The 9,875-nt window shown below is 41.0% G+C and overlaps 1 long non-coding RNA gene across 2 annotated transcripts; it reads left to right on the top strand.

The window, feature by feature from the left end:
* Positions 1-1,131: 1,131 nt before the first annotated feature.
* Positions 1,132-5,260, top strand: LOC103917215. 2 transcript variants are annotated; one of them, XR_663617.1, is made up of 6 exons: positions 1,132-1,162; positions 2,390-2,428; positions 3,197-3,244; positions 4,075-4,122; positions 4,816-4,863; positions 5,103-5,260. It is a non-coding gene; the product is annotated as an uncharacterized LOC103917215 (long non-coding RNA). The 2 variants fall into 2 exon arrangements; XR_663616.1 differs by having other exon boundaries at positions 4,072-4,122.
* Positions 5,261-9,875: the final 4,615 nt, after the last annotated feature.

Below are 9,875 nucleotides of genomic sequence, written 5' to 3'. Positions count from 1 at the left end.
GTTACAAGTCAGACAAACTGATTTTTTTTCAAAAAGCGTAAGCCTATTCTTCCATTTGCCAAGGGTCTAAGGAGTAAATTAAAATGACTTTAAAGCGGATTAGTTCAGTTTTAAAGTGTGGTATTAAAGAGTGAAGAATATATGCATCGAGTCCAGTGATCCTAAAATAAGACATAATTTCTATTTTAATTTTATTCCCACATAGCTCTGCCAGGGCTTTGCACTCCCTCCCTGAAGCCCCCCTGCTAGCCCAGCCCAGGGCTCCCCCCACAGCTTTATTTATACATTTCAGTATGTTCCAGGGCAGTTTTAGGGCTTTTTTTTCATACTTTTTGTTGCTGTGCTGACACACTTTAGTTCCACCCTGCAGCAGTTGTTCCCTTCTGGCTTTTGGTGTGATTGCACGTTAGTCTGAGATGGCGTGTTACACTGAAATGCCTCCTTAGATGGTTTTAAAGCATTTTTAGGAAAAAGGTATCCTATGTAAAAGAATAGCAGTAATCAACAGTTATTTCTGGCAATATGTATTTGTAATGTTTTCTTTTTGTCTAGCTGAACTCACCTTTGACCCAAATGGAGATAAGCTCAGTGAATATCCTGCAACTTAAATATTTGTTTCATGTTATATTTTTTCTTTTGGTGTGCTGCACAAGACCCTTCTGTTTTCAGAAAGGGGCTACCTGTTAGCCACGGTCTGTGACTGATTCTTTAAAGCTCTTGAGTGATTATTGGAGCATCAGCTGCAACTCCAGCTTTCCTTTTTGCATTTTTTTTCCCCATTTGGATCAGTTCTCTGGCCTGTGTCACAGCACAGTGTCTCAGATAATTCAGGTATCACAACTGAAAGGCGAACATTTTCTGGTACAAAACAAGAAGGAGCCAAAGCTTATTGCAGAGGTAATAGCTTGCACAAACTGGCATTGCTGCTGCAATACCAGCGATGCAGCGGAGCATCTCTTAGATGTCATATTTTCCCAGTAGCCCAGATATTTTGACCTTGCTCCATGGGCACACAGCCCAGCAGCTGGCCACATGTGCCTAAGGGTTTGTAGGTGTTGGAGAGCAGCTAGTTGAGCGTGGCTGGCCTAAATATACTCTCTTGTGTTCATTGCTGCAGGTGAAGTGACCACCAGTGGAAGCAGAGGCAGGAGGAGTGAATACAGTAAGTTAGTCTTGCTACTTTTAAAGTACCTAACTCTTGTTACTGTGATATATATCCCTGTGATTCCTGCATGAAAGACTGTAGCTCCCATTGTATGGGAGGTTGCAGGGGCCACAGAGAGACTAAGACCCAGACTGTTAAAGGTGTGTAGATTTTGCTTTGGGACCCCAAGCTGTGTTTTCATACCAGAAAACTGTGAGAAAGACAGCTTCAACCCAAGTCACCGATTAATGCTCTTTAGATTGTTTTCTCTCTTTACCACCAGAGTCCTCTGTGCTTAATTTTGAAGGCCTTAGTCCTATTAAATCTTACCTCTTTAATAATACTGCCAGTATCCCTCCAGTTCTGACTTACACTCCCTTTGCCATGCCAGCTGTGTCCTCCCTCCACACCTCCCTTACTGTGGCGTCCTCTGCCACTGGTTATCTTCTTTCTTTTCAACATCTGATTAAAAAAGCACCCCAAGAAAACGCAATATACCACATGAAATAGGTCAGATGTATTATTAAAATTGGTAAATTGCCACGCCAACAAAAATAGCCCTGAATTCAGCTTTTCCATGACCTTGGTGCTTCAGTGGTTGCTCTTCTGCTTCATAGAATTCATGTTTTTGTGCGTTCTCATGCAGCCTGCACAAATCTTGCTCATCTAGCCCTTGACTATGGCTCTCCTTCCCTTGCTCTTGCAGTTGTGCTTGTGTAGCACGACCCCAAAACTTCATGTCCTCGATCCCCAATCCAGGGGAAATCTAAAACGTTCACAGTTGGTCAGCATGCTCACAGCTTCTTTCGTGTGCTGTGGGAAGTGAGTGCCTTCTGGTGAGATGTGTACCTGGAGGAGACCACCTGGAGTGCAGTTTCCCTGTCTCGTCACACAACACTTGTGAAGTTGGCCAAAAATGTTGAGAAATCTGAGGGTTTTAGCTCCCGCCAGCAATATTACTTTTCAACCTGCTCGGTAGCAAGTAAAATATTTAATACTCTTTCCTTGGTAGTACGGATTTCAGGAGGGGCTGAGGTGATGGGGAGGAGAGGCCGGTGGATCAGAATCCTGTTGTTTTCCTCTTTCTCTTCGACGTCTGACTTGAGTGGTTCTTCCACAGAATGAAACTTGAACCTCAGTGCATTTCTCATGGGCTCAGGTGTCTTCTAAAGCCTTTAGAAAAGTTTGCCTTTTAAAATATGCCAATATTATTTTTAGTAATTATATACTTTTTTTTAAAAATAGTTGAATACGACTCTGTCACAGAGGAAGACTACATGACTGGTATGTCCAGGGAGTTCCATTTCTTTTACCTTTCTGCCTGCAAATGTCTTCAGCCAACAGCTTCACAGTTACCCTCTCTCACACACCTTGGATTCCTACAGTGTGTGATGGCCTGTAGAGAGAAGGAAGATTTTATGGTCATCACCTGCTTCTTAGCCTATTCCTTTGTGAAGTATAATGAGAGGCAGAAGGACTGAGGGTTTTTATTGTTTCTGGAGGTAGTTATTTTTAGTATGCTATATTAGGCTGGAATTAGGAGAAATAGCTAAGTTTTTATCCATTTCCATTCTCCAGCTGTAAATATACTATGGAAATGAAATAAATGTAAGCAGAACCCCAAACCCCTGTTTAATGGTATCCAAATAACTTTCTCATTTGGCACATTTTTCATTTTTTGTCTGTTGTATTGTCAGTATTTCACTAATCTTTATTCTTGTCATAGATTCTTCAAGCCTGCAGCAGATAGAAGTTACGTATATAAAACATAAGCAAAGGGAAAAAGTATCTGTGGGCATTTATTTTAAGAAGGCAAAAATAGCACAGTCCGTTTTACGTATGAGATAAACGGCCAGCTTTGCATGAAAAACTTACCAGTTACTGATATTGCTGGGAGGGGGTGCAGGAAATTCAGCTAGCTTGCTACTTCTGCTTCCTCTGCTTAGCGCAGCCAGCCCTACACTACCGTGCGGTGGCAATTTACAAAGGGTTTTGCTGAAAAGGATGCGAAGCATACATTTCCATAGAGTACTGATTTTTCTTTTTCTGTAGGTGAGCCCAGCATCATTTCCACTGAGCAATATGGGCAGAAGAGAACATGTAAGAAGTTTCCTCTTTAGTTTTCTTTAGCTTATAAATGGTGATGTTTGTGTCTTTATTAGACTATGTGAACAGTTTATTTTTCAGGCACATTCTAAAGAACTATAAGCATGAAAATGCTGGAGAGAGCGCTTGTGATTGTGGGAACTTTTTTAAATCCACAGAGATTTCTTTACACTGAACGAGCATCAAGCAGTAGGTTTTGCCTCAATAACTTAATAAAGATATTCATGAGGCCTGTAACTCTTTTCTGAGGAAAACATGGCAAGGATAGGTATTTTTGCTGTGATATTAAACAATAGTGCCTAATAAAATAGCTCCATGGTTCATAAGGAATGTACCCGATATTCTGGTAATAGAAATAATAAGCAGTTGTCTTAATATCACGTATGGAGGCCTCCTGGCTGTGCTAGGATTCTGATCTAAATTCAGGACAAGGGAAACCATCCATAAAGCATCAACAATTAAGGTGTGGGCTATCTCCAGAGAATAAACAAACGTTGCAAGGGATGCGGCCAATGCACAGCAATCCCAGGATTCCTGATTTTACCATTGTAGGACATCATAGCTGCATCTTCCTTCTTCCCTGCAAACGCAGTGTAGTCGGAGAGGCGTCAGGTCCTATATGCCAGTGGCAGGTGGTACATGCAGTGTGCCAGTTACCAATGCTGCTTGGTCTCTGGATTACCTTCTTTTGGGTACCTCATACCCAGTTTGGAAGCAGAAAGACCAACTGAATTGTAGAGTGATTTGTTATAAAGAACTGGCTTTACTGGTTTCGTTTTTTTGCTTGTCTTTTGTTTTTTAACATCTTTTCCTTATGCCAGCAGTTGAACACAGAATCAGTTTGAATGAAGGATCTGTGATTGGGGATCCACGTGAGTTTTCATTTCTGTTTGTTTTGGTTTTTTTTTCTGCCCCACTACAGTGAAAATCCTGCTCTTCTTTTTATACAGATGTTACCTTATCTGTGTTCTTCAGGGTCTTGATCAATTTGGAGATCCCAGATCTTCATGACCTAGACACAGTGCTCTGTTGCCTAATTAAAAAAAAAAAAGCAACTTTCTCCCACTGCTAGAAGTTGATGAAGTTGTGTGTGCACGAGGAAGGGCAGAAGTTGTTACCTTGAGTTCATATCCAGGTCCTGGCTCATTAGTGACTGGGCTCAGTCTGCCACATCTGATCGGACATGTCTGGATCTGGAATTGGATCTAAACCTTCATTTTAAAATGTAGGGTTACGTCTGCTTCTGAGGGTGATTTGTTTGGATGGAAAGAAAAGCATAAGGTGTCTTTGGGTAGACAAAATTATCTAGGATTGCTTGTTGCATGGCTGCTTTTTTAGGTAATAAACCCTTTTAGTTGAAAAGGTAGCCTGGGCTCTTCCAGAGCATCCTATTTTTGTGCTTCCCCGTCAGTGTTCTTTCGCAACTACTCTGATCTGTACCAACCTGTCGGGCATCACTGTGTCCTGCTTGGCAGATCAAGGCATGGGGCTGTATTGTTATCTTCACTGGCTGTGTGTAGGGGGGTAACGTCCAGCAGTGTGACCCTTCTGATGTCTTGTTACAGAGGGATCCATCTATCGAGAGGAAAATGCCGGAGGAAGAGATCAGCCTTGTAAGTGAACACTTTTTGTAGGCATCCAAACTAAGATAACTATGCATTTTATCTGCACTTTTTTTTTAAAGAACCTTTGTTATGAAACAGTAAGGCAAAGGGGATTAGCAGATACCCATAGTGTCTCCCAACAGATGGATCAGTCCCTTAGTGTTACATCACGCTGGGACGGTTGAGAGCTGACCTACCTCAGGACCTCATGATTTGATATTCAACTCTTTTCTTCTCTTCCCATATAGAAAGAGATGCATAGAGTGAGGAAACCTGGTCATCAGCTGGCGATTTCAGCTTCATCACAGGAACATTTGATTCCTAAAGTACAGAATTTCCTTTGAATCCTCTTTGTGTTATTGTTAGAATCTGGATTGCAATAAATCAGCATCAATGTTTGCCCTGCCATGCTGTAGTGCCTTAATTTTATTCTTCAGTAAGAGGACCAAAAGACGAAGAACCCTGGCTGCTTGGCTGGTCTTAGAGGTCAAGTTCCCTGCAAGCAGAAAAAGATGCTCTGTCCACATCCGTGCTAGGTCTGATAACAATGTGTTGTGGGCTGGAAATATTTCTGCTGATTGTTGAAGAGTGACAAAATGGACCATACAAAGCCCCAAATTTGAAATAAAATAAACTAGCAAAACCAAAACAAAAATCACTTTTGAAAGCTCTGTGGAAAGCCTTCAGAAAACCGCTTCATTTTTGAGTCTGTCTCATCATTCTTTTCCTGGCTGGCTTGGCAAGTCAAAGATGAATGGGGATGGAAAGCTACAGCTCTGGTTGATGCAGCACAATTGGCTTCTCATATACCACCAAAACAGTGATTGCTTCAGCTCCCCAGACACAGATTAAATGTGTTGGGACCCTGAAGAGCATTGCCTGACCTGTCTTCTTCAGTGCCCCATCTGATGTGGTTTTCTAGCATGGCTTACTTTGCTACGTGAGGAGGAACTGAATTGTGGTTCTAGATAGCAAAAAGGACCAAAAGAGATTACGCACAAGAGAAAGTCTTTGGGGCTGTAGGCTGCAAAAGTAGGTGTTTCGAGCTGTAGGAGAATTTCATCCTCTTTAGGAATAGCAACAGAAGAGGAATGGGTGGGCAGATAGAGTATGAAAGAAGATAGTAAAATCTTTTAAGATGCCAAGATGCTACACACTGCATGGTGGTCTGGTGGCTGTGAGTAAAGGCTGTCACAGGTTCTGTGACAGATCTGTTGGCTTTGTTTTCGGATGTACAAATCACCAAAAATGCCCCCTGAATCTGTGATGCAAGTGTTTCTAAAACTCGGGCTTTCACATGCTCCGAGTCTCACCATCCCTCTATAAAATGAGTGGCAAACTTCTTCACAAATTCACTGTCATCAACTTGGATAAGCTTTAATTAAATCTTAGAAGAAGTCTCTTTTGGACGGGGCCCTTCTCTGCTTTGAGTTGGTGATGACATTCCTCATTTAGGGCTGCGTTGTCACTCGACTGGTCCGTATCTATCAGCGGTAACGTACTTTTGCTGTAGAGCAGGCTGTGTACAAGGGCAGATAGTACATCTACCTACCCTGTTGGTATGCTCTCTCACTTAGTGGCCAAAAGCAGGTACGGAGGGAAGAAAATAAGGACGGGGCAATTATGCACTGATACTACCTCTGGTCCTACCTACCAGCTTTCAGCAATCTGTTAATTAGTGACTTTCCATATTGGAAAAGTGATTTGCATATTGGTGTCTACTAATCCTCCAAGGAGTTTCAGGAATTTATCTAATTCTCTTGCGTGAATGTAAGTTTTGGAGTTGTACAACATCCTGTAACTGCGTGTTTGACAAATAAACAACAGGGGAAAAGTTCCTGCTCTTGTTTATTTTGGCCCTGCCACCTAACAAATTAATATATGCTAGAATTGCTAACCAGAAATGTCCTATACTATCCCTATAATAGAAGTGTTTTTAGACCTGTATCTTTTTTTCACCTGGCCACAGCTAGTTCAGAGCTGATCAGTGTATGATTGTTTTTCTTGATGTGCATCTCTGCATTTTTCAATAAAGAATGAATGACTATCTGCTGTTTTATTGTCTAGTTACTTAGTATTTCTCAACTGTTCACAGTCTGCTTTTGTTTTTATGGTCCTAAAGAATTCAGTATCAGTATATTTTTGCACCCTCCCCTGTACCCATTTTTCAAGACCATTCATGAGTATGTAAAAACACAACAGGCTATAGCAAAGTTTCTTTTAGGACATAAATGGTCACCTTCATTTTTTGTGAAAGTGAACAATTTATTTCTCCTCTTTATTTCTTATTCTTAACTAGACAACAATACAGAAAAGGACCTTTTTTAGCATTTTTCTTCTCTTTAGGGCACTCTGAGAGATTTCCTTGTAAACATTTTAAAACATCCAAAAATATTATGTAGATCAGATCACCCTTGCCTATATACAGAGTTCCAGCACATTGATGAGCCGTGATTGCCCTTGTTGATAGTCCTTGTTAGCTCTTCTCCCTACATCATATTAAAATCTCATCAACTAATGCTTCAGTTTGAGACAGGTCTCCTGTTGCCTCCCTCATTAAGAAAAGTTCTGCTGTAGGAGCCTTCTTAACCTCCACAATACAGGCCAGGAGTTTCTTTGCTTTTTTTTTTGCCACACTTCTGTCTTTTTTGAATGTTTTCTTTAAAAAAGCATAATCAGTTGGCCCTACAGACCCTCAGGTAGGATTCCTGACTCTTAAGCTTGAAAAAAAATCATCAGGTAATTTCTATGCCATGGGGAAGGTTTTCCTGAGTTTTTCTTCCTCCAGATTTTAATTGTGTTTTTGTAACCTATTTGCCAAAGTATGCCTTCTTTTCTACTTTGTTTGCTTGGACAGGTTTTAAACTTTTCGCAGGGTTGCTTATTACTATTTTTATTGTTATTATTGCTCATTGCTTATTTCTCTTTACTGGGGTGCTTGGCCTTCCATACTTTAGGAAGGAAAAAATTAGGAGAGAATCTTTTTGAAATATTCTCCTTGAGCCTTGCCCTGATTGCTTTTTTAAAATGCCCATGCTGCTTTTCAAGTATTTAATCACTTTAGTTGATGGTATTAATTTCATTGTACCTTCTCTATGCAGTTCTTCCTGAAAGTCAACGTCAATGTAGAAGATTTTGGAGCGATGCTGAATTTGAGTAGACTATGGTCATTATTCCAGAGTGGCTCTTCAGTGGTGATAGTTTGTTTGAACCATGTCCTGAGCATTTCTCAAAATTCCAGAAGTTTTTTTTCCATCTCATGGTTTCCATGATGCATTGCAAGAAGCAGCCATTAGGGTGTCTGAAATGTCAGTCCCAGCTTTGTGTTCCACTGTGGCATTTACCCACTTGACATGGGAGTACTTGAAGAATCACATTTTACTGCAGCTATGTCAAAGACTGCTCAGAATGTCTATGTTTTTTTCACTATTTAACCTTGGATCTGTTCTCCCAAGGCTGATGGCATTATTGACATTTGTTATTGCGGTTGTAAATCTCACTTTCTGTTGGGTGCCAAAAATTATTTGGAACTCGGGTTCCTGTCTTTGGTAGTATTTTTGCTAGGTTGATCTTTCTCTTTACTTGAAATCTGTTGCTATCATCTTTGTTAATAAATTAGGAACATAAACAGATTTTAAAATAATCATTCACTCTACTAATCTATTTCTCAGTGTCCTGAGGCTGAACTGAAAATTCTAAAGATTTTTCAGCCAATTTTCAAATAACTATTGTGTTAAGGCACAGCTGCTGCTGCCCTCCACTGGCTGAAACCGCTGTATACTTAGGCTCCTTACTGTTGTTGCAAAGAAACTGAAGGCACCAGTTTCAGTGCAGGAGCAGAAGTGAAAGCGTTTTTCAGAGACTGCCATTAGCTATTCTCCTTGTCTCTTGTCCAGCTGAATGTTTGAAACCATATCCTGAAAAAGAGTGCTTTTAGGTATGGCAAACCCTTTTCCTCATTGCTAACGTGAGCTGAGAAGTATAGTTAATATAAATAAAGATGCATTTGAGCTGTAAGACCACTAAAGGCTTGTTAGTACAGGGCAGTAATGATTTTTTTTAAAAAGAAATTTAGAAAGTTTTCAGCTCTTCGTTTTCAGTTCCTGTCTGGCATTCCTTTGGCTGTGAAGCCGGAAGCCTCACTTTACTCTCGAATAAATAGGTATCTAAATTACAGAAGAAAACCACTATATGCTGTATCTTTGCCTGTCAAGAAAAGAAGAGCAATGAAAAAATAGGTCAAATTCCCCTCAGCCCCTGGGAGAAGTGGCTGAGTAGCAAATGGTTCTATAATTATTTGGGGCAAAAGAGAGTTTCTAGGGACTGTAAAGTTGGCACCTTGTTGCCAGCATTGTGTGAGTTCATTCACATCATGTAAACACACAACTTGGAAAACGTTCTTTAAATTCAGAGCTTTTTAATAGTTTGGGGGTTTTTTCTATCTACAGCTTTATTTTAAATAAGCATCTTATTAATCCCCCGTGAAGCTCAAGGGGACAAACTGATCGCCAGAGCATTCTCATACAGCTCCTTCTGCACTGGGCAGCTATGCATTGAAAGTAAGGTTTCACACACTGCGTAGCGGGCATTTGCACAGCACTTGTGATCTCCTTCTGTCTCCGTCATCTCCATGGAACGTGGTTAAACATTTAAGAGAGTAAGGAGGAGGACTGTGGAAGAAGCAGGGATGGAAAGGCAGGCGCTGGACCTCCCCAGTGTTGAAGACAGACTCCTGAGGTGAGAAGCCTTTCAGATGCCACGTGTGGTTTTGTCGCCTGGAGGGATTTGTTTGGAAGACCTGTGAGGAAGGCCACGTGGGTATCCTCTGTGGGGCCATAAAAAAGGGCAAAACACAGGCTTTGCTGTTGCAGCCAGGAGACCTGTTGTTAAAGTGCTCACAAGGTGAAGAACATCATGAAATGCTGGTGACCTGGACTGATCGTCTTTAACCAGTAATTCATGTTTCTGGTTCCCAAAAGATGATAATTTCAGAGCTTTCAGAATAAGGGTAAACAAAGGGA

This window comes from Pygoscelis adeliae, unplaced genomic scaffold (assembly GCF_000699105.1).
Source record: "Pygoscelis adeliae isolate BGI_AS28 unplaced genomic scaffold, ASM69910v1 Scaffold65, whole genome shotgun sequence".
Taxonomy (NCBI): Eukaryota; Metazoa; Chordata; class Aves; order Sphenisciformes; family Spheniscidae; genus Pygoscelis; species Pygoscelis adeliae.
The sequence above is the reverse complement of the archived record's forward strand: the minus strand, read 5'-3'. Positions and strand labels throughout refer to the sequence as shown.